This window comes from Syngnathus acus, chromosome 1, assembly GCF_901709675.1.
Source record: "Syngnathus acus chromosome 1, fSynAcu1.2, whole genome shotgun sequence".
Lineage (NCBI taxonomy): Eukaryota > Metazoa > Chordata > Actinopteri > Syngnathiformes > Syngnathidae > Syngnathus > Syngnathus acus.
In genome coordinates, this window is record NC_051087.1 from 17,891,270 (window position 1) to 17,917,207 (window position 25,938).

The 25,938-nt window shown below is 45.5% G+C and overlaps 1 protein-coding gene and 1 long non-coding RNA gene across 7 annotated transcripts in view; one reads left to right on the forward strand and one right to left on the reverse strand.

The window, feature by feature from the left end:
- The window catches only part of kdm2aa (lysine (K)-specific demethylase 2Aa), a 215,357-nt gene that overhangs the window by 3,989 nt on the left and 185,430 nt on the right, over positions 1-25,938 (reverse strand). The gene's annotated exons all lie outside the window — the stretch shown is intronic.
- Positions 525-24,686, forward strand: LOC119124962. The gene is made up of 3 exons (XR_005098381.1): positions 525-609; positions 659-900; positions 24,641-24,686. It is a non-coding gene; the product is annotated as an uncharacterized LOC119124962 (long non-coding RNA).

Here is a 25,938-nt window from a genome sequence, read left to right on the forward strand (position 1 = left end):
TAAAAACTTCTAAGCCTGTGGTGAGGACTGTGAGGAAGTGGACAGTGGAGTCAAGGCAGGACCTCCAAGCCTGCTTTGACTGCACCGATTGGGGAGTTTTCGAAGCTGCAACTTCAGACCTGCATGAACTCTGTTCTGCCCTCAGAATTGTTTTCATGACGTAAGAAATGTTTTCTATGAAAAGAAGCATACACAATGGTTATTTGTCGTTCGGAAGCAAACCGGAAATGTATTTTGAAATGCACCGGAAGCTGCGCATGTTTTTGTTGAAGCGACTTGACAACTGATGAGTTGAGACGTTAGCATTACTTGTGTCATCTAAACGAATCTTTCTCCTCTCCTTATCCTCACGGAATCAACGGCTGTAAGTTATCATTGTTTATTGGATAACTTTATTATTGTTTATAAGATAAGAATATTCATAGAAGAAACTGTTTGTTGTTTTACTTGCAGTTTCACTCGTGTTTAACACTGAACAGAAATAAAGGGAGCAAGACGCTCTGAATCCTGGCTCACGTGTTCTATACATGAGTTTGGCTGGCTGATGAACTGTGACAACGTACACGAAGTACACAACGCACAGGGAGATCAGTACAGTGAAAAGCCGTAGTAAAGTGAAAAGCCGTAGTAAAGTGGAAAGCCGCGGTGAAGTGAAAAGCCGCGGTGCAGCGAGTTGAGGAAACAACGAAAGATTCAAACATGGCCGCCAAAGATGTATCCAGTGTTATCGACGCGGAGACGGTAGACTTTGAAGAGAATTCACGTCGACCTTCATCATCCAAGTCATCAGTCCACAGTCGATCGAGAGCTAGTGCTAACTCCAAGCGCTCGTCATCCTACAATTCCGTTCTGGAAGCAGCTGCCAGAGCCAGAGCTTCGGCTGAAGCAGCGGCAACCAAGGTAGCCTATTCAAGGAAGCAGTTGGAGATTAAAAGGCAACGAGCTAGGCTAGACATAGATTTAGAAGAATTAGAAATTGAAAAGGAAGCAGAAGTGGCGCGGGTGAGAGCAGAAGTATTGGAAGCAGCTGCAGCTATAGAAAACTCTACGGACGATGGAAAGGAAAACAATGATCCGGCTCGTTATTGCCCTCTGCACAAGAAAACACACCCATTGGAAAAATGCAGATCATTTAGAGCAAAAACATTCCAGGAAAGAAAAGACATTCTTAAAGAACATAAACGCTGCTTTAAATGCTGCGCTCCAAACCACCTTGCCAAGGATTCTCAGGCATCATGGAAATGTGGTGAGTGTGACAGCCAAAGACACAGCTCTGCGATGCACCCAGACACCTCTCTGCCTCCCGATCAATTGGCCCTTCCACAAATAAACACAGTGGCACAAGGAAATTCCCCACTCGAAGTGACGTCACGATGCACGAAGGTTTGTGGCAAGGACAACCTCCCACGTTCATGCTCAAAGGTGTGCCTGGTGCGCGTCTTCCCTCGGGGACAGCCAGATCGCTCTGTCAAGATGTATGTCATACTTGACGATCAGAGCAACCGCTCACTGGCCCGCTCTGAATTTTTCCACCTTTTCAAAGTCGAGAGCAGCCTCTCCCCTTACCTGATGAAGACCTGCGCTGGCTCCACAGAGATGGTCGGCAGGAAGGCGGTGGGCTTTCAGATCGAAGCAGTGAACGGAGGTGTGTGCCTAGACCTTCCACCTCTCATTGAGTGCAATGAAATAATGAATAACAAATCTGAGATTCCAACTCCAGAGGTAACCCTCACACACGCACACCTGAAACATCTCGCTCCTCTCATTCCCAAGCTGGATCCTGATGCAGAGATGATGATCCTGTTGGGGAGAGATATGATACGTGCACACAAAGTGAGAGATCAAGTCAATGGTCCTCATAACGCACCTTTTGCCCAGCGCCTGGACTTAGGCTGGGTCATTATAGGCGAAGTCTGCCTGGACAACGCCCACAAGCCAACCCTGAGCATCTTCAAAACTCATGTGCTTCAAAATGGACGTCCATCACTTCTCATTCCTTGCCAAAACAACATCTGTGTGAAAGAGAGACCATGCTACGGCGGGGAGGACAAGCATGGCCACACTACACATACGTTGAAAGCATTGCCAGTCGAGGATCAGCTCGGGCAGACTGTTTTCCAACAAACAGACAGCGACAACAAGTGTGCCATGTCCTTTGAGGACGAATTCTTGTTGAAAATAATGGAAAAAGAAGTCGCCCAGGATGAAAGGAACAACTGGGTAGCCCCACTACCATTTAAGTCGCCTCGCCCTCGGCTCCCAAATAACAGAGCGCAAGCCCTGTCTCGTCTCAGCTTTTTACGGCGCACTTTGAGAAAAAACGCTGAGATGAAAGAGCAGTTTTCCTCCTTCATGGAAAAGCTTTTTGAAAACAACCATGCAGAGATTGCCTCATCCATTGACGACACAAAAGAATGCTGGTACCAGCCCTTTTTTGGTGTGTACCACCCCCAGAAGCCTGGGCAAATGCGGGTCGTGTTTGACTCAAGCGCCCAACTGAACGGCATCTCCCTCAACTCATGCTTCTCACAGGGCCCGACTTGAATAACACTCTGCTTGGCGTGCTGCTGCGTTTCAGGAAAGATCTCATTGCTGTCACTGCGGACATCCAGCAGATGTTTTATGGATTCCTGGTGAGGCATGAGCACAGAGATTACCTCAGATTTCTGTGGCACAAATACAATGACATGTCTAAAGAGGTTCAAGAGTACCGCATGCGGGTACAGGTCTTCGGCAACGGCCCATCGCCTGCAGTAGCCATCTATGGACTACGACGTGCTGCTAAGAAAGTTGTCAACAGCGTCTTCGACCCGCTGGGTCTGGCCGCCCCAGTGACCATCAAAGGCAGGCTGCTACTGACACAAAAGCCAGGCCTGCTTGCTCCTCCGGGCGAGTTTGCGGGGGAAGACCTTCTGAGAGGCCAGTGGAGGCAAGTGCAGGCGCTGGCGAACGAATTCTGGAACCGTTGGAGAAGTGAGTACCTGAGCACTCTCCATCCAAGACGTAAATGGCACAGGACACGCCGCGACCTTCAACCTGGGGACATTGTGCTGCTAAAGCAAACTCAAGTGCCAAGGAATGAGTGGCCGATGGCTATGGTCATATCCACCTCCGAGAGCAGCGATGGAAGGGTCCGGAAGGTTGAGATGAAAACATCATCCCAAGGCATTTCAAAGACTTACCTGCGGCCATTTCTGAAGTGGTCCTTCTCATGGAAAAGGCGGATTAAAAGTGGACTGAGAAAAAGGAAAGTAGTTTCAAAGATTCGTGGCTTTACATGCCACACGGGGAGTGTTCTGCCCTCAGAATTGTTTTCATGACGTAAGAAATGTTTTCTATGAAAAGAAGCATACACAATGGTTATTTGTCGTTCTGAAGCAAACCGGAAATGTATTTTGTAATGCACCGGAAGCTGCGCATGTTTTTGTTGAAGCGACTTGACAACTGATGAGTTGAGACGTTAGCATTACTTGTGTCATCTAAACGAATCTTTCTCCTCTCCTTATCCTCACGGAATCAACGGCTGTAAGTTATCATTGTTTATTGGATAACTTTATTATTGTTTATAAGATAAGAATATTCATAGAAGAAACTGTTGTTTTACTTGCAGTTTCACTCGTTGTGTTTAACACTGAACAGAAATAAAGGGAGCAAGACGCTCTGAATCCTGGCTCACGTGTTCTATACATGAGTTTGGCTGGCTGATGAACTGTGACAACGTACACGAAGTACACAACGCACAGGGAGATCAGTACAAACTCACTGACACTGTCACATCATACATCAGTTTTTGTGAGGATCTGTGTGTGCAGACTAAGACCTTCTGCACGTACAACAACGACAAACCTTGGTTTACACCGAACCTCAGGAGGCTGCGCAAAGTCAAGGAGGAGGCCTACAGGAGCGGCGACCGCAACCTGTTCAAGCAGACCAGAAACACACTGAGAGGTCAGGAAAGCCAGGAGGTGTTACGGGGAGAACCTGAAGAGACACCTCTCTGCCAATCCTGATCCCTCAACAGTGTGGAAAGGTCTGCAGAGCATCACGGGCTTCAAGAAACGAACCCCCCGTCCTGTGGAGAGCCCAAGGCTTGCTAACCAGCTAAACAGGTTCTACTGCAGGTTTGATCGGTCCTCCCACACAACGGGACTTCCTGCAGCACAATCTACATACTCACCTCTCCCCACAACTGCTCTGTCCACACCTCTATCAACGTTGTCACCAATGTTCCGTCTAATTTTTCATGTATCTGGGCATAGACACAAGCTCCCTGAGCAAACTGAGGACTACAGTGAGCAACATCAGGTCGCTTCGGGGGGGGGGGGGTTGGTTGCTAATGGGACGTCCAACGCTGCGAGTTCGTTTTGCTTCGGGGGGGGGGGGGGGGTGGCGGAGCTAATGGGACGTCCAACGCTGCGTGTTCGTTTCGCTTCGGGGGGGGGTGCTAATGGGACGTCCAACGCTGCGAGTTCGTTTTGCTTCGGGGGGGGGGGGGGGTGGCGGAGCTAATGGGACGTCCAACGCTGCGTGTTCGTTTCGCTTCGGGGGGGGGGTGCTAATGGGACGTCCAACGCTGCGTGTTCGTTTCGCTTCGGGGGGGCGGGGGATGTTTATGCGCTGGATAGATTTCTTGTGCGCTGAGAATGTGCGGGCAGTGCGCGATTGCGCACGTGCGTAGCTTAGAGGGAACATTGGTTGTCACCCACTCTCTCTCTTGCAGAGGCCGCGCCCGCACTCCAGATCCGCGAGGAGGAAGTGCACCAGATGTTCCGGAGACAAAAGACCAGGAAGGCACCGGGCCCAGACGGCGTGTCACCTTCCTGCTTGAAAGTCTGCGCTGAGCAGCTGGCGCCCACCTTTGCACGGATCTTCAACCGTTCTCTGGAGCTGTGTGAGGTGCCCTCGTGCTTCAAGAGCTCCACCATCGTTCCAGTGGCCAAGAAGCCCGGCATCACAGGTTTGAATGACTATAGACCTGTCGCACTGACATCTGTGGTCATGAAATCTTTCGAGAGGTTAGTGCTGAACCACCTGAAGGATGTCACGGGCCCCCTGCTTGACCCCCTCCAGTTTGCCTACCGGGCAAACAGGTCGGTGGATGATGCGGTCAACATGGGACTGCACTACATCCTGCACCACCTGGACACCCCAGGAACGTACACCAGGATCCTGTTCGTGGACTTCAGCTCGGCGTTCAACACCATCGCTCCTGACATCCTCCAACAGAAGCTCATCCAGCTTGCGGTGCCTGCCTCCACCTGTCAGTGGATCACCAGCTTCCTGACCAACAGAAGACAGCGTGTGAGGCTGGGGGGCATCACATCTGACACCCGGACCACCAATACTGGAGCCCCTCAGGGGTGCGTTCTCTCCCCACTGCTCTTCTCTCTCTACACCAACGATTTCTCCTCAGGGGTCTCTCCTGTGAAGCTCCTGAAGTATGCTGACGACACCACTCTCATCGGACTGATCCAGGACGGTGATGAGACTGCGTACAGACAGGAGGTGGAGCGGCTGGTCCACTGGTGCAGCCAAAACCACCTGGAGATGAACCCGCTCAAGACCCTGGAGATGACAGTGGACTTCAGGCGAGACCCTTCACCACCTTTACCCCTCACTATCCGCAGTAATACTATTCTCTCCACAGACACTTTCAAGTTCCTGGGAAGCACAATCTCTCGGGACCTGAAATGGACCAGCCACATAGACTCTGTCCGGAAGAAGGCCCAGCAGAGGCTGTACTTCCTGAGACAGCTCAAGAAGTTCAACCTGCCGCGAGAGCTTCTGAAGACCTTCTTCACTGCCATCATCCAGTCTGTCCTCTGCACCTCCATCATTGTCTGGTTTGGATCGGCCTCCAAACAAGACAAGCACAGACTGCAACGGACAATCAGGACTGCAGAAAAGATCATTGGAATCAACCTCCCATCTATCCAAGACTTGTACCTGTCCAGGACCAGGAAACGTGCAAGGAACATCTCTACAGACCCTTCTCACCCAGGTTGCAGTCTGTTTGAACTACTCCCCTCCGGACGGCATTACAGAGCTCGGTACGCCAAAACCAGCAGACACAGAGACAGCTTTTTCCCCCAGGCTATTGCTCTGATGAACTCACACCACTCTTAGAGTCTCAGAGTCATTACTGTGCAATAACATCCTGCTCTCCACACCTTGTTTGAATTTGTCTACACTGTTTGTACTATGTGTCCTTTCTGCATCCATTGCAGCCTGGTCATCCTAGAAGAGGGACCTTCCCATCTGTGGTCTCTTCTCAAGGTTTCTCATTTCCCCTAGCTGGAGTTTTGAGTTTTTCCTTGCCCTTTTGGGAGTTTAAGATCAGGGGATGTTTGAGAATATTTGCCATTTTTCACATGTCCTGTGTTGTTAGTCACCTAAATGTTGAACAGAGGCTGTGATTTACCGAAGTCAAATTCCTTGTTTGGCACGCTCAAACATGGCGAATAAAAACTCTTGAATCTTGAATTAACTAATTTCCGTAGTTAAGCTGGCGTATATAATATCTTGTTTTTGTCATCTGTCTGTAACGTCGTGTTTCTTTAGATGAACAAAACGGCTTTGAAAAGAGACCTTACGGAGGCTACGAATAAAGGTTCTCCAGCCTTATGTCAGGGGGTGCTAGTGATCCCAGGATGCTTCATGCGCCTACCTGTAGAATAAGAGATCTCCAGTTCAAATTTACAGTGAACAACTGAGGAGCAGTCGTCCATTTATTTCGTTTTGCATTCGTTTTGTTTTTTCTTTTTTCCATTTTTACATTTCGTTTTACAATGGAGGATCCATCCATCCATCCATCCATCCATTTTCTGTACTGCTGTATCCCCACGGGGGTCGCGGGCTTGCTGGAGCCTATCCCAGCTGTCATCGGGCAGTAGGCGGGGGATTTCATATCCAAACGATTTTCAACTATGGATTTTCAGTCGAAGCAGGAGGTCATCAGTAAAGGAAGAGCAACTCTGGAGTTAAAAGGTTTGATTCGGACAACGGGATTTAGGAGCATGTCTTTTCAAACGGAGTGGTACGCACGATCGAAAACAAGTTTTTGATTCCATGTGCTTTATTGAGTGTTTTTATGTGTGAAGACTGCTGATATGAGATTTTAATTAAAATAGTTCAAATTAAATAATGAATAAGCCACACTCGAGCAGCGTTCCCCAAATTTTTTTGTGACACGGTTAGGTGCCGGACAAATTTTACCGGGGGGGGTGTTTGGGGGAGACGTCAGTGCCTCCCCAGTCATGAACCCCACTGCACGTCACTGGTTAATACAATCCTCAAAGTAACGAAAATACAATAACAACAAGTCAGTCGGCATCCGACTCGCGCGGTCGGGTTTTCTCGGGTCCTCTCGGCTCATTTCGCGAGGTTCGACCTCCGAATTTTTGTTCGACAACCGAAGCAAAAAAATCTCGAATTTTTCGTTCGAATTCCGATTTGTTCGAGAACCGGGATGTTCGAAAACCGAGGTTTGACTGTACTCACATTATTGTTGATCGATGTTCATATGCAAATCCATCAAAGTCCTCAACTATCTCAAGTAAACAGTTGGGCAATTTTGCCATTAAACATGACAAGTTCCCACTCATTGTCTCGTTGCTCTTCAGCAATGATCTCGGCTTTCCAGAAATCTTGAATTCTGCCTTGTAGGCATGTCTCTTTTTCAATGCAATTTTAGAGGGGCCTAATGATTTGCACAAACAGTATTGATAAATTGCGGCGTATTACGTTTGATCTCTGACTGGTTTGTCGCTCCGGTCTGCGTATTTTACATACACAGTCGGTCGGTCGGCGAAATCAGTCGGGGGCGCGTAAAAGTCGGTCAGAGAATGAAGCACCATCCTCGGCAGGGAATTGGCCTCCTGGAGGTGGTACATAGCCCCAGCGAAGACAGTGGTGGGTGTGTAAAAGGCTAGTCCAAGAATGTGGCACTTTCCCCAACCATCCGGCTCAGTGGCCTAGTGGTAGAGTGTCCGCCCTGAGACTGGAAGGTTGTGGGTTCAAACCCCGGCCGGGTCATACCATTGCCTCCCTGCTTGGCACTCAGCATTAAGGGTTGGACTTGTGGGGTTAGATCACCAAATGATTCCCGAGCGCGGCACCGCTGCTGCTCCCTGCTCCCCTCTCCTCCAGGGGATGGATCAAAATCACATGGGGATGGGTTAAATGCATCGGACAAATTTCACCACACCCAGATGTGTGTGTGATGATCATTGGGACTTTAACTTTAACTTTTAACATCCATTATGAGAAGAAAGCCTCCTGGAGGTGGTGCTTAGCTCCAGCGAAGACGTCCGGGGGCACGTATAAGTCGGTCAGAAAATGAAGCAATATCCTTGGACAGCCAGCGGGTGGAGGCAGCCTCCTGGATGTGGCACTTGGGTTCCAGCAAAGACAACCGGGTGCCCATAAATGTCAGTATAAGAATGAGGCACTTTCCTCGGACAGAAGGCGGGAGGGCGCTGGCCCCTGGAAGTAACCGTTCGCCCGTGTAGCGGGGTGTGGGAAATGCTAAGTGTTATTACACCTGGTACCAAAGAAAAAGCTCCAGCTGCGCAAGGGGGTCAGAAGTAAAAGCAGGTCTGAGAACAAGGTAACATCCTCGGTCAGCCATCAGGAGGACATGGCCTCCTGAAGGTGGCACTTAGGCTCCAGCGATGTTGGCCAGGTAAGTGCAAATGTCAGTCCGACAACGAGGCACCATTCTCGGACAGCCCTCAGGAGGACAGGGCTTCGTGGAGGTGGCACTTATGTGCCAGCAATGCTGGCCAGGTAAGCGCAACAGTCAGTTCGAGAACGAGGCACCATCTTTAGACAGCAGGTGTGACAGCCAGGGCCCCTGGCAGTCTCACGGAGCTCCAGCCTAAACACCCAGATGCTGAAAAAAGCGAGTCTGAGAACAAGGCACTCTCCCCGGGCAGCGGGGGTGAGCAGCCCTTGATCGGTAAGGCTCCAGGGCCCGCAGACTCCAGACTCAGGTATTGCGCTGTATTGGGTCACCCAGCTCCAGCGCGCAGGCCTTCAGCAGACGGGTACCTCGTCAGGATCCGCTGCCTTGCTGGGGCGGAGTCTCCTCAGCTGTCCGTGTCACGTTCCTGCGTCACCTGACTTCCAGCCAAGCCCTAATCGAGGAATTGCCAGCACCTGCTACAGCTCGTTGGGTCCCCTACTTAACCTCTCTGTTTTCTGCCAGTGGTTGTCAGTTCGTCTACTTACCCTGCCCGTGACACCACTGCCTTTTTGTCCCCTGAACGATCTCTGTTGCCAACTGCTTCTGTAAACTGACCGACCACGCTTCTGATCACCGCCTGTCTCGACAACCTGCCTGCCTCCGACTACGCGCTGTGCTCCGCTGCTCAGCCATGCCAGACCGCAAGCCCAGCGTTCCACTTCCCCTTTCCCCCTTCTTCAGTAAAGGATCGTGTTGCACTTGGTCGCCCTGTCTCTGTTCCGTGACAGTCCGCTCATTTGAGCCGCTGTCACCCTGGGTAGAAGGGTGTCGTCTACCAGTCTGCAGGTGAGTGATTGAGCAGGGGCAAATCGGGGAGCAGAAGGGGCAGATGGGAGTAAGGGTGATGGCAAGTGGGAGTGGTCAAATCTGTTGAAGGTGTCGTTCAGCTGGTTCGCCCTCTCCACACCCCAACCAATAGTGATACCTTTCTTTGGGCCGCAGCCGGTGATCAACCTCCCACACCTCGTTCATGTTCTTCTTCTGCAGCTTCTGCTCCAACTTCTTCATATAATGCGATTTTGCATCCCTAGAGCTGGACCTTGAGCTGACTCTGGACGTGCTTCAGCTCTCGCTGATTATCATCTTTGAAGGCCCATTTCTCACGATTCTGAAGGTCCTTGATCTCACTTGTAATCCAAGGCTTGTTAGCATAGCAGTGCACTGTTCTTACTGGAACCACAACATCCATGCAGAAGTTATTGTACCAAGTGGTACAGTCCACAACCTCCAGCAATACATCCCAAGTCGATAGTCCCAAAGCAATCTCTCAGAGATTGCTGAGCCTCAGGTGACCACTCAGGTGGTCTTTGGTAGTCTTCTCACTTTTGTCGTGTAATGAGGCCGAAGCAGGATGAAGTTCTAATGTCCCTTTCCCAGTGCAGGTAGAGGGGTGGCACTGTATGCATCCTCAACATTCGCATACAGCAGGTCAATAGTCCTATTTCCTTTGGTGAAGCAATCCATATACTGGGTGAAGGCAAGTAGAAATGTGTCCAATGTCACGTGGTTAAAGTCCCCAGAGATCATCACCCTCAGGGTTCTGTTTGCAGTTCAGCAACCGCAGCGTGGATGACGTCACACTCGATTCCCGCATCAGGACGCAGAGGACCGTAAACAAGAACAGCAATGGCTTTCTAAACTCCCTGGGCAGATAATAATGACGCGGGCTCACCACAAATGTCTTTGCAGCAGATGGAAGTTTTGATGTACACATGTCCAGGGTGGCACCAGCTAACAATCAGATACAGAACGAGACCACCGCCTTTCAGAATTTTTTTTTTTGTGTGCATATAGTTTGTTGCTGTGCGCTACAGTTTAATAGAAATAAACAAAACAAAAACGTAGTATTGTTGTTTATTAAAAACTCACTTCCTATACCTGTACATTCAAATATGGTACTGACCTGAGACAGCAACCTGTAATTTTTGCTCACTGTTCAGTGATCTGCGCTCGCAAACCGGAGGCGTAGGGTTCGATCTTCAAGTTTAGTGAATGCTGCAATAGTAAAACGCCATATTAATCCATACCCCTACCCATTTTTGACCAAGACAAACAATTTGATCGTGGGAGAACTGCTTGGAAAGTAGATCTTCGGTTAAAAATGGTCTAAGGCTGTTTTAGTCCATCTATCTTCACTTGTAGTAGAGCGGTCTCCTTTAGGATGGTACCTTAGTGTCATCGAAATAAATTTTAATTTTTACTGTAATTTTACGGCTGAGTTCACGACCTGCCCATGTCCTCTAGTGGCCAAAAAGAAAAACAACATACAGTAATCCCTCGCTACATCGCGGCTTCAGTGCATAGCGTTTTTCTTTTTCCAAATTAAATTGAGAAATTATGGCACGAAAATTTCCCACACGCCAGTAGAAGCCAGGGAGTCCCCACACAATTGCAGTACGCACACTTGTACCTTTTTATAAAACAAAGTTCTTATAATAAGAGTTCTAAAAACATATTTACAGTATTGTAACTTGTTATAAAAAAAGTTACAACAATGAAAGAGCTCTAAAAATATATTTACAGCACGCGCGCACACACACTGGTCCGTAGGTCACTTGGTGCCGGGCTGCCAAGCCGCACAGAAAAAAAAATAATTTACTACCGTAATTTTCGGACTATAAGTCGCGTTTTTTTTTTTCATAGTTTAGGTGGGGGGGCGACTTATACTGAGGAGCGACTTATATGTGAATTTTTTCACAAATTTTCAAAATTAAAAAAAAACTGCGATAAACGAACCGCGATGTAGCAAGGGATTACTGTAATTTGAATTTCAAGTGACGTCCGTGGCGCGGCGCGGTGGTTGTTTACATAAAGGACAAAGATTCAATCACGGGATGACGAAGATGACAAAGGGCCCCACGTACTACCGGCATCATTTGCGGCTTTGTTTGTAAGTGACACGGAGGACGAAAAGTTTGAAGGTTTTAATGATTTGAAGTGACACAGAAGGTTTGAAAAACTATTATGGCTTTTACGCACGCCCGGTCCTACTCTACGGAGCTCTCTTTCACCTCCGTGGATTGAAGTCGGGGGCCGGCGCTCGGCCGAGTGGCTGTCCAGGGACAGTGGATGGGGCTCGGACATAGCTTTTACGCACGCCCGGTCTTACTCTACGGAGCTCTCTTTCACTCTCGGAAAAAGTGGAACCGTGATGTAGCAAGGGATTACTGTAATTTTAATTTCAAGTGATGTCAGCAGCGCGATGTCAGCAGCGCGATGTCAGCAGCGCGATGTGGCGCGGCGGTTGTTTACAAAAAGGACAAAGATTGATCACGGGATGACGAAGATGACGAAGGGCCCCACGTATTAACGGCATCATTAGCGGGTTTGTTTGTAAGTGACATGGAGGATGAAGAGTTTGAAGGATTTAATGATTTGGAGTGACACAGAAGGTTTGAAAAACTATTATGGCTTTTACGCACACCCGGTCCTACTCTACGGAGCTCTCTTTCACCTCCGTGGATGGAAGTTGGGGGCCGGCGCTCGGCCGGGTGGCTGTCCGGGGACGGTGGAGGGGGCTCGGACATGGCTTTTACGCACGCCCGGTCCTATTCTATGGAGCTCTCTTCCACCTCCGTGGCTGGAAGTGCCACCTCCGGGGATGGAAGTCCACGCTGCCACACACCTGGAAGTCGACGCCGGTGCTTGGGGCCGTGTGGTGGTGAACTATTTATGTTATAGTTATTTGATATATTTTATTTTGTGTAGCAACTTGTATATGTTTTTATCGTTACAGTTCAGTACTTGTTGCCTCGTTGAACTCTTGTTTTGTTAAATAAAGAGACGTTTACCAAACCCACGTCTTTCCTTGTACTTTGTTAACGCTATAATATAGTTATGTACTACATCTGTGGAATAACGACGAGGCTGACGTCAGGGCGCACGCGCGGTGTTTTTGACAAAGGACGAGGAATTTGATCGATGGATTTAATGATTTGGAGTGACACAGATGGTTTGATAATATTGTTGTTTATATGATAGTTATTTGATATATACTTTATATATCGTTATATGGTGAAGGAATAGGGTCAAAAGACACAAAACCCGCCTAGCCACAATAACAGATACGCTCACATCTCTTTGGATAAAGTATATAAGCAGACAAGTATATTCATGGAGTCAACCAATAAAGAAGACATTCTTTGATATAAGATAATAACAGAGGTTGCTACAACTTCACGATTCAATATGTATTTCTGTGCACTGCAAAATAAATGTCTTTTGATATGTTGCCTAAATAGCTTAATGACCCTTAAGGAACTGTGTAATGCATGCCTGATGTTTTCGCTCTAAATCATGGACACGGCCAGAGTCATCTTGACCGTTCAGTACTTGATTATATCTTGTGTTTTGACTAAACGTCATATGTCGCCTAATGCGGGACGCCAGCTTTTCGATTACTACTGAACGCTCTGCACAGAGGGAAATGTTTTGCCTAACAAAGAAAAGATATGGTGGGAAGCATGATTAAACTAAGAATATAATGATGTGAGCAAAGACATGGAGTATCAAAAGAACTAACTTTGCATAGTCAGGGAACAGTAATAGATTAATGATGTGACAGCCAAAAGCTCACATAAATTCGTACAAAATGACAAAATTGAAAGAATGAGGTCCGACAGTATATGTGCAAGGATGGAGGAGAATGTTTACAGGAAGGTCACTTGGAGATAAAAAACAGCTGGTGCCAGAGGGAGACAGCCAAGGACTCGGCCAAAGATGATCACCAAGGCCGAAAGACGGGATGGAAGACAACAGCCCACACACACACACCGAATCGTCCAGAACCAGCACCCACTCCCATGGAATCAAACTCTACTGCGAACTCGTCCCACCCCAACGACTCATCACCCATCAAACTCGCCCCACACCGGCCTGTCAAACTGAATATAAGCTGACCAAAGAACCTTGAACGTTGCCTTTTCTGAATGGAGACTTTCTGCTCTTGAAAGGCCCAGCGCTGTATTGTACTTTCCTGAAAACAGAGCTTTCTTAACAAGAATTATGATTGAACTCAACCAACCTGTGTAAGTCTAATTTCTGCTTCAGTGTCTTTGCATTTTCCTAAATCTGAAGAAATTAAACGAGCACGCAGTGAGTAAATTGGATAACAGGTGATTGGCAATGGCTTTTGCCGTGAGGCGCAGATAGCGCTCCCTAAATTGTGGACCAAATCCAACAAATGGTGACCATCCGACGTGATTTCTTCAGAAGGGAAAGTGCATGCTCCAGGAAGGATTCTTCCATCTCCGCTCTTGCTCAACAATATTGCAGTCCGATCAACACAAAAGGTAAGGGGGAACTTTTTTTATAAAAATCTCCCAGTTCAGCAATGTTGTGGAGTGAAAGCGGAGTAAAATTAAAATTAAATATTAATAATTTTAGCTCTGTGTTCAGGAATTGTGGTTGTATGTATATACTACATTTATGCTTGTATGGGAACTGGGGAAAAAGTGACGTTTTGTGGAAAAGAAAAGGAGAAAGGTGGTGAGGACTTCGTCTGATCAGCGAAGGAAACTCACACCGTGGAACTTGTGGGATGCCAATGGCTAGCATATAGGCACCGGAGTGGCCTCAATAGTAGACGCTTAGGGACTTTGTACTGTTGCCTAAGGTCAGGGTCGATTGGATCGGCCAGGCCACCAATACGAGTCGGGGACTCGTGAAAAAGAAAAAAAAAAAAAAAGAGGTGACGGCATCGCTGATATAGCAGGACGGATGCCTGGCGACCTCAATAGTGCGACCTTAGAGACTTATATTGTTGTCTAGGGCGAAGGGTAACTGGGTTAACCAGGTCGCTACATAATTGTTGAAGTGTGACTATGATGATATTGTGTGGAAAGCAGGCTTGGCTGTCAGATGGGACAGCGACGCAGCTGGAGAAGTGAGTGATTAGTTGTGGTGCTGCTGTTCATGGGGTGGAAGTGATGATTTGTGGTTCATGAAGAACAATAAGTTGATTTGTATAAAATTGTTGATTTATATTTGGCATGTGAGTTGGAGTCAGAAAAATGGCTTAAAAAGAATTTGATAAAGAATATATATATAATTAGCATGAAGGTTGTATCCCATTGTGTGGTGGGGTTAAACTGTAACCATTTTTGTTTTCAAAAGGGTGCGGCTCTAAAGTTTGGGCCAAACGGTCAGGTGGGCACAAATGCATATTTTGGACAGAGGTGGGGGGTTGCATTGTGCGACGTGGTGGTGGCGAGGCTCTCCACACTTCGGTTGCCCCCCCCCCCCCCTTGTCATCAACTGGGAAGATTGTCATGTCTATGTTGTGGGCCCGTGTGTTATCTATGTTTGTCTTTGTGTATCAGTTTGTTATAAATGATGGAATTGGGTTAAAATGGTGCACGAAAACGGTGTGCTAGACAATGGTTTATCAGATTTGCATTGTTAAATGTAAAAATTAGAAATTATAGAATAATCTGAGGGTTGTGGGCAGAAACTGGTCCAACGAGGAGAGTGCCCAGCCCTCATAAAAAATGTGAGAGTAAGAGAGAGAACATACATTGTAGAATTGGATAAAATTAAATTGTGATTGCAGATGTTACATTTAGGAGGAATTATTGATCGATTAGGACATTAGAAGGACATTAGAAGTAGGGGGCATTCATGATTGGGATTAAATTAAGGATAAAATTAGGTCAATGATTAGAAATGGTGCTCTGCACAAAAAGGCTAAAATTTTAATGAGAAAACATTTGGAGCACTTGGGTTTATTTTGTTTATTGTTATGTTTTTCTTGTGTTCTTGGGTTAGGGTTCAGGTGTTCCTTGTGATTCTCTTATCGCCTGCATTGTAAATGTTTTTGTTTATGCAGATAGGTTAACAGGCTAGGAATTTAGTGGGGAGATAATTGATCAATTGATGGGGGTTAATAATTGTCCAAATTCTAGTCACATGTTTTGAGGGACCACAGCAACAACATTATATTTGGAGGCCATTATTTAGTACGTGATGACAGTGTCTAGATAAGTAGACTGTTTTATCAAAAAATGTGAGAGTGAAGGAGGAGGTTTGATTTGTAATCTGGCATTTGGGTGCCACTTTTAAGAGTCTGTGCAGGAGCATAGATTGTTTTTGTGTGTTTTTAAAGATATATTTAACAGTTTATCTTGGTGCAGTAAGGATATAGCAATTTTGAAAGACTTAAAATTAAAAGCAAAATTACATTTTAATTCTGACACATGCCAGCTAACATGAGGATGGCAAATAAATAAATGAATAAATATTAGCTCAAAGGTGGCATGTGTTTTAAATTGGGCGATAAGACATTCACTTTCAAGCACTATCATTTAGCGCTGCTGACAACAATAACATATGAGATGGTAAATCAAGGAGGAGTGTCATAGTTGGAACACAGGCGCTGTATGACCTATAGATTGAACAATAACATTCACCGCATATACAACCATGTTGGTAGGTTGTTAAATTACATTACAGTTTAATACAAAGGATTTCGGAACTTTATTTGATGATAAACACTGGAACGAGGATTTTAGCTGTGTTAATGGGTTGGGGGGATGGATTACTCGGAAAAAAAAAAAAAAAAAAAAAAGCATTTGATAAGGGCGGCTTGATAGTAAGATGATGAGTGTGCGCAACTGGTAGGATACAAAATGTTAATAGGAAGATTTGGGGTGTAAGGAACAGATACTACACAGGAAGACTGATAACACGAAGATAGTTTTGTGAAATTTGTGTCCCAGTGTGTTCTGCCCTAGCGTGTGGCACAAGTCCTGAACTGAGTCCTCGTACTCCACTGGCTGTCTCAAAATCAACAGAGGACTGTCCCTGGTCATGAGACACCTTTGACCTTTGGGAGAACAACGGGAACTATTATCATGCTTGAAGGGGGCAAGCACAGCTCTTCACAGGACGAGAACCATACAGTTGGTGGAATACACACAGTTGCAGATCAAAAAGAAAATGGACTGAAAGAACAAAGACAAGATGGACGCATTTGAGAATGGCGGACAATCCAGCCCTGAGTCATCATCATGAGAATCTAAGAGGAGAGGCTGCTAAAGACTTGCACGAGGCACATGAAGTCAAACTGGACACATTGCTAAAGACTGCTGAACCATTACAAAGTTGGTGGAGTAAGGGACAAAAGGGATGGAAATGTGTTTGGGTGCTGGGGCGGACATAACTGAGGAGTTTTGATAAAAGAGGGAATAATAAGGCTGCTTATTGACATTGAAACGGGGATAAAAAACAAAATACATCGATATGGACAGTGAAGATGCACTAATAATAACAAATCATACGACAGCGCGATCAGAAACTTTGCAAAGTGTACATTGATCGATAAAAATGAAATCATTTGAATCATAAATTTCTATATGTAACATAGCATTTCGAAGACATGATGAATCTAATTGAAATAATGAAATTTTATAATTGGACCGGTGAAAATTTGGATTCGGGCAAAAGAAGGCTGAATTGCTAAACTTAATTGACCTTTATCGAAACGACAGAATTTAATTACACATCAATTGCGACTGATTTATAGGATGCATATTTGAGCTTGAAGGGGTGAGGGGCCATAAGAAAGTGGGAATTCTGGATAGTCAGCAAAATAGTAATACAGGGCACTACTTAATTAAAAAAGAATACAGTAGGGTTTTTAAATAACAATTACAGTGACATGACCCTTGCGACAATTGGTTTGAATGGCAATTTATGATGGGCACTTGGGGTTAGGATTAACAATCCATCCATTACTGGTGCGGCTCGTCCTTACGAGGGTCACGGAGGATTAACAATAATAACTAGAATTTGTAATTTCTGTAGAAATTGCGTGTGAAAGCGAAGAGGCTGAATAAAAATTCGGGGAATGCTACAAGATTGTGTTTAAATTTGGAACGTGTTGAAGTGGTCAGAAAATGGATGAAAATATAGAAAGAATTCTGTAAAATTGGGCGTGAATTTTAAAGTTGAAAATTTGGAATTTTTCAAAAGTGGGAAGTTTTGGAATAGGTAGATAAGATGAACAGTTCAAAAATTTAAATGGGTTGAGTCAGTGAAAAAAAAAAAAAAAAAAAAAAAATTTAATTAGAAATTATAAGGGAAAAAGGAAATTTTGCAAAATCTTACCGCAATGTTAAAAGTGAAAATGTGAAATTTTAATCTAGGAAGTGAAAGAAGGCGAATTGGAGGAATTATGAGGAAGAAAATGAGAAATGTTGAATGTGCCATGAAGAATGTATGGTGAAATATTGGTTTAAAATTTGTAAATTTCTCGAAAACCGTAAATATTTAGAATATTTGGCATGAATATTTGGAATGTGTTAAAAGTGTTGATAGTGGAATGAAGTGAATCAGATGAATTTGTAGAAGTAGTTAAGCTAAAACAAAAATTAAAAAAAAGAATAAATAAATAAAAAAAGAGGCAGAAGAATGCAGAAGAAGTTGAATAATAATAAAGTCAAGGCAAGTCAAGTTTATTTACGTATATAGCCCACAAGCAAGTCTCAAAGGGCTTCAAATGTACAAAATTTGACAATTTAAAGTACAGGAACAATAAGTGTGAAGGCCACAATGATGATCATGACAGTAAAAATATTTCTAATTGGTTTTGATAGGTACAAAGGGGGAACATGGAAGAAGGTTTCAAAATTTGTGATTTAGCGTGACTCCATTATCAGGAGTAAGCATTTCTTTTTGATTCTAAGAATTGGCATCAACAAAAATGAGAACGATAATCTTCAAGGTGATAGTGTAAGTGGCAGGAAGAAGCTGTGTATATTGTTTTTTAAACATTATTTTTAGTATCATTATTTTTTAGGAGGGTCAGTTATGCTTGTGAGGAGATGAATGAAGGAACAAGGTAACAGTAAAAGGGAGTGCTCTATAATTTTTTGGTTCTTTGCCAGAGGTAGTTATTTGGAGGGATGAATTTAAACTGAAAGCAAAATGGAACTGTTTAGTGGAAGAAATATGGGAAGGTGGAAATATTGAAGTTACAGCTCAACACGAAGTGTCAAATAGTCTAAGTGTGAGATGTGAGCAAACTAAATGGGGAGTTAAATCATGTTCCAGCATGCTGCATATTGGCAAACGATGAGAGGACAGGAGACCAGACAATTAGATATTAATTTTGGATTTAAAATGAAAAAGGGAAATTTTAATTGAGGAGAACATTTTGCGTAGGGTTGGTTCCTTTTACAATTTAATATTGTATGTTTTTATGTGTGTGTTGTGGGATGACAGTTTGTCTGTAATGGTGTATGAATGTCAAGTCTGTGCTTGTGGTGTTTGTGTATTGTGAATGGTTAACATGATTCAAGGTTGGGGTGATGTGATCACAGCAGAGGATAACATTCCTCTCACCTGAAAAATATAAAGATACTACAGATTTGAAAAAGCAAGATTGATCGGGGCTAATTTTGGAATAAATATGGGTTTGGGATTACTCTGGGGCACCATTGACAACAAAAGACTTCAATGGAGAAGGCCCAATTCAAGATTATGACCAGACGTGACAATACCAGCATTGACAATCAAGACTCTGAGCCAAGACAGTGTATGACAACAACTCTGGACTTACCTGACAGTGTGACGAAATGTACGTGACGGAATTTGTGATGACTTGCTTTGTTTTGATGTTTTACCTAATTGTATTGCAGCCTCTAACAGCAACCCAGGGAGCAGATTGTGCTTTATTTGTTAAACTCGTGTTTACTTTGCAGGTTGTCAACTGCAGTCTTGGAGAATTTTGTGTCATGTCTGTGAACATGCATTAACAACTAACCCCTTACTTTTCATAATGAGTTTGTAAATGTGATCGTTTTCAGGACAGGCTCGGCAGGCTCCAGTTTTCAATTTCATACGTTTGACATGCGCCCGTGTGTGGATTATTTTTTGTTTAGCATTATGAATTTTATTTCTTGGTATTATGGATGTTTATTGTCCGGAGAGCTGCATGCACAGCTACAGGAGGGTGATGGCTTTTGTTCATACAGCCATGTGAGATGCTGCCAGTCGAGTTTCAGGGACTGAGAATTGGTGATTCCAGGCCAGGATGGCATCTGGAGGTACACCGAAGTCCAGCTGGCGATGGGTATGTTACCATGGACATTGTTATTTTTACTTTTTAACCATTGTGACACATTTTTTAGAATGTGTAAAAAGGGAGAAAAAAAACAAAAAAAAAAAAAACAAAGGGGGGAATTGTGAGATTTTAAGTGTTTTCAGAATTGCTGGTTTTTAAGTCTTCAACATGCGAGACGGAGGAGAAGAAGCAGCTTGGCAGAAATGAAGTGAATGGGAGACAACATCGTGAAATGGAGCCAAAGCCTGGTAACAAGTGTGGAGAGTTTTAAAATAGCTTAGAATAAATTGTGGATCTTTACAAGATAGGATCAAATAGGTGGGAGAGTATTAAATGTAAAAAATTGGAACAATAACATACAGACTCCAAACGAATTTGGAACAGGTGGATAACTTATGAACGTTAAAGTTTGAATAACACATTATTCACGTGATTCATTTGCAGGATAAACAAGGGAAGGGATTGATAAATTGAACAAATTTAAGATGACTGCAGGAGTATTATGGCGAAAACAAATAGATTCAACAAAAGTTTTTCCCTATAAAATGGTGGCGTTTGGGTTTGAAGTACATAGTCGCTTCAAAGGAGGAAAAGCATGAGTTAAGATACGTGATTGATCAATGATTAAATGTTAGTCAAACAACAGATTGAATAAATTACGATGACTATGCTTTGAAAAGTCTATCCCTTATACCAGGGGTGTCAAAAAAAATAAAAAATAAAAATAATAATAATTTTCGGGCCGCATTGTAGTCATAGCTTCTTTTGGAGGGCTGTTATGACTGTCACCCCAAATAAATGTATGAGCACCTCATATTATATACAGTAAAAGCTACAAAATAAACTGACAAGTAACTCGTTTTCAAATCTGACAAGTAAAAAAAACTGGTCTAATATTTAAAAATAAAATATTATTAAAAGTGAAGACAATTTGCAATTCGAGTAATGACACATGAATATGAAGCACAATTTGTCTTCGCGGGCCACATAAAATGATGTGCCTGGCTGCATCTGGCCCCCGGGCCTTGAGTTTGACACCTGTGCCTTATACAAAGGTAAAGAAGGATTAGAATTTGATAGAACAGATATGGACATTCACACATTCCAATAGAGTTTAAACTGCTTGCAATACTATTACAAATTAATGAACACTTGTGAGTGAGTGCGGGATTGATTGATTGATTGATTGATTGATTGATTGATTGATTGATTGATTGATTGACTGATTGACTGAATGACCGAGTGACAGAATGACCGAGACCAAATGACTGAGTGAATGGGCGATCGTTCGATGTCTGTCTGTCTATATCAGGGGTGGGCAAACTACGGCCCGCGGGCCACATCCGGCCCACGGGACCGTTTAATCCGGCCCGCCAACCCTGAATTAATTGTATTATTAAACTTTTTTTTTTGTCATTTTGCCTGCAATGACTGCGTTTCCCCAGTATATGGGGAACCGCTCGCCTGCGCATTTACTACCGGAAGCCGTGTCAGAAAGCTCGGTGCACACTCACAAGTGCGTGTACGTACGTACTCAGTAGTACGGACATGGCGCACTCGCGCTCAATTTGTATCAGTCCCGAATTTAGAGCGTGGGCTGTGACGACAGCATTCTTGTAATTCGCTCGCTGAGCTTTCAGATACAGTTTTACGCTAAAGCCACCCACAAACCTTCCCCTGGAATCCTTCCATTAAAATGAGTGGCCCGAAGAAAAGAAGTGAGTGCCGAATGTTAAAAGAGTGGCCAATTTGGCTCGACGTACGCGACGTGACGTTCAGCCACATCAACCCGTCACAGATCGAGGTAAACGGATCTCTCCTAAGAATTGCCACAACAAATTTTACTCCAGACTATGATGCACTAGCAAAAAAGGGAGACCAACAACACTGTTCCCACTGAAAATGAAGGGGAGGCTCTCAAGTTTGTTGTAAAAAAATGCATTTTGAATATGATTTGTACACATAGCAGGGATTGAAACTAGCGACCATTCTCATTTTCAAACAATGCAGGATGCTCAAGGACATTGATGCACCAACTGTTTGCGACTAATCTTAACCTGTAAAGTTCTTAAGGCTTACTTTAAGGAAGTGTTTCCCGTTTCCTCACCTCTGTTACCAGGTGTTTGTGAGTTAAAACTCTGCTCTGATGTTCAGATACCCCTCACCGTGTTGCCGTTTTGATTACTTTATTTGGATGTATGCTTTCACCGATTCTTCAAGATGATATATTTGGTCAGAATGTTTGCTGTTTGATGTGATCTCATAAGATAAACATTTTTCATTAATCTGACCTGCAGGCACTGAAGTGATGGAGACTGTTATTCATAATAATAGTGTCGTATTTTATGAGAATCACTGATAGCAGTTTTTTAGTGATTTTTTTTTTTAATGCTGTTAATAAATGCATTTGTTTTCAAAAAACTTGTTTGGAATATCCATGCTTTACTACCTACTAAAGGCCAAAATCTTTTATGCAATGACCTTTACAGGTCGCTTATATTACTTCACACAAACACTACGTCCATCTGCTCCTGGTTCGGCCCTCCGGTCCAAATTTAGAACCCAGTTCGGCCGCGAGTCAAAAAGTTTGCCCACCCCTGGTCTATATGCATGTATAGATGTATGTATGTATTTCGTTATTTGTTTATGTATTTTTCTCTCACATTTTCTTTCTCATCTTCCACTTCTTTCGAGAATCTTCTCGCTTTTTAAGAATCTCCCCTGCCATCTCTCCTTGAGAGTTCCATGCTGTCACTAGAATGTCGTCTAGGCCAATTGCCTTCCCCCTCTCCATCTTTTACAAATGTCTGGGTATGAATTTTATCTATATTTATTTTTCTCACTCATTGGCGGCCCCACAGAGGGACTTGAAGCGGCTCCACAGAGGGACGTGGTGGGCCGACAGAGGGATTACGAACACATATGGGTTTTTGGAGACCTCAGTTAAACTGAGGTCAACAGAGGGTGTGAAGGAATAGGGTCAAAAGACACAAAACCCGCCTAGCCACAATAACAGATACGCTCACATCTCTTTGGATAAAGTATATAAGCAGACAAGTATATTCATGGAGTCAACCAATAAAGAAGACATTCTTTGATATAAGATAATAACAGAAGTTGCTACAACTTCACGATTCAATATGTATTTCTGTGCACTGCAAAATAAATGTCTTTTGATATGTTGCCTAAATAGCTTAATGACCCTTAAGGAACTGTGTAATGCATGCCTGATGTTTTCTCTCTAAATCATGGACACGGCCAGAGTCGTCTTGACCATTCAGTACTTGATTATATCTTGTGTTTTGACTAAACGTCATATGTCGCCTAATGCGGGACGCCAGCTTTTCGATTACTACTGAACGCTCTGCACAGAGGGAAATGTTTTGCCTAACAAAGAAAAGATATGGTGGGAAGCATGATTAAACTAAGAATATAATGATGTGAGCAAAGACATGGAGTATCAAAAGAACTAACTTTGCATAGTCAGGGAACAGTAATAGATTAATGATGTGACAGCCAAAAGCTCACATAAATTCGTACAAAATGACAAAATTGAAAGAATGAGGTCCGACAGTATCAAAGTCAAAGTCAAAGTCAAAGTCAGCTTTATTGTCAATCCCTTCATATGTCAAGACACACAAAGAAACCGAAATTCCGTTTCCTCCATCCCACGGTGACGAGACATACAAGTAGGCGACACAAAACAAAAACAAGAAGGCACAAACCATAAATAATAAATAATAAATAAAATAAAATGAGCGATGAATAAAAACAGACCAATAACCCATTGAATATGAGGGGCAAAACCGAGCCAGTGAGCATACAGCAAGAACAGGACGCTACGCTGAAAGGGGGAGCGAGTTCAGGATCCTAACAGCCTGGAGTACGAAGCTGTTGGAAAGTCTGGTGGTGCGGGAGCGCAGGCTCCTGTACCGCCTCCCAGAGGGCAGAAGTTCAAACAAAGAGTGAGCGGGGTGACTCACATCACTCACAATCTTGGTCGCCTTGCGAGTGAGATGGGAGGTGTAAATGTCCTTCAAGGAGGGGAGAGAAGCACCAATAGTCTTACTAGCCGTTTTCACAATGCGCTGCAGGGCCTTCAAGTCTTGGTCAGTGCAGCTGCCACCCCAGACAGCAATACAGCTGGAGAGGACGCTCTCAATGGTGCCGCGGTAAAAAGTAGTCATGACGGCCGGAGGAGTCCCCGCTCGCCTGAGTTTCCGAAGGAAGTACAGGCGGCGCTGGGCCTTCTTCGCCAGCGACGCGGTGTTGGTGGACCAGGAGAGATCCTCACTGATGTGCACCCCCAGGAACCTGGCGCTGCTCACTCTCTCCACCACAGCACCGTCGATGGTCAGCGGCAGGTGTTGGGCGTGACCCTTCCGGAAGTCAACGACAATCTCCTTGGTCTTGTCGACGTTCAGCAGGAGGTTGTTGTCCCTGCACCACGCGGTCAGAAGGTCAACCTCCAGCCTGTATTGAGTCTCGTCTCCCTTGGTGATGAGACCCACCAGAGTCGTGTCGTCAGCAAACTTCACTATGCGGTTGCCGCTGCAGGTGGCAGCGCAGTCATGCGTCAGGAGGGTGAAGAGCAGCGAACTGAGCACGCAGCCTTGGGGGGCCCCTGTGCTCAGTGTGATGCTGGCGGAGATCTTGTCGCCAACACGTACCACCTGTGGCCTCTGACAGAGGAAGTCCAGTAGCCAGTTGCAGAGGCCGGTACTGAGGCCCAGCTTGTCAAGTTTGCTGATGAGACGCTGCGGCACAATGGTGTTGAAGGCAGAACTGAAGTCCACAAACAGCAACCTCACATACGAGTCCTTCCCCTCCAGGTGGGTGAGGGCCGAGTGGAGGGCAGAGCAGATGGCATCCTCAGAGGACCGTTTGGCTCGGTACGCAAACTGGAAGGGGTCAATGGTGGGAGGGAGAACTGACCGGATGTGCTCCAAGACAAGCCGCTCAAAGCACTTCATGACGATGGGCGTAAGTGCCACGGGGCGGTAGTCATTGAAGCAGGACGGAGCAGGCTTCTTCGGCACAGGTACGATGGTGGCTGCTTTGAAACTCGACGGGACGATGGCCTGCTGCAGGGAAGTGTTAAAGATGTCCGTGAAGACACCCGTCAGCTCACCAGCGCAGTCCTTCAGCGCTCGACCCGGGATGTTGTCCGGGCCTGCCGCCTTACGGATGTCGATAGCGGCAAGCGTCCTCCTCACGCTGTCGGCGGAGAGGCACAGGGGCAGCTCGTGGGAAGGGGGAGTGGCCTTCAGCGGGCAAGTGCTGTTCTGAGCGTCGAAGCGAGCAAAGAAGCGGTTGAGGTCATTGAGCAGACGGACGTCGCCATCACAGCTCTGCGGCGCGGGCTTGTAGTCCGTGATGGTCTGAATGCCCTGCCAAAGGCGCCGTGCGTCCCTGCTGTCCTTGAAGTGGGCGGTAATTTTGCCCGAGAACGCCCTCTTCGCTTCTTTGATGCCCCGGGACAGGTCGGCCCTCGCAGTCCTCAAGCCAGCCTCATCCCCCGTCCGGAAGGCTTTGTCCCTGGCCCTCAGCAGCCTGAAGACAGCCCCCGTCAGCCATGGCTTCCGGTTTGCCCGAGTGACGACGGATACTGAGTGTGTCACATCATCAATGCACTTCCCGATGTAGGAGGAAACAGAGTCAGTATACTCCTCAATGTCCGCCCGACCGTCGCAAGTGGCCGCCCTCCTAAACACGTCCCAGTCGGTAGAGCCAAAGCAGTCACGAAGCGCATCAGAGGCACCCTCAGGCCACACCCGCACCCGCTTGCGAACTGGTCTGGATGTTCTCACCTTTTGTCTGTATGCGGGCAAAAGCATAACAGTGAGATGGTCAGAAAGCCCAAGATGGGGGAGGGGGGCGGCTTTGAAAGCTCCCTTATGCGAAGAGTAGACCAGGTCCAGGAAGCTGTCGCCACGCGTAGGAAAATCAACATGCTGGTAAAGCCTCGGAAAAACAGACTTCAGATTAGCATGATTAAAATCCCCAGCGAAGATGGTGAAACCGTCAGGGTGCGCTGTCTGTTGGTCACTGACAGCCTGGTATAGTTCACTAAGAGCCGCGACCCTGTCGCCTCCGATGTTGGAAGGCGGGATGTAAACCGCGACCAGCA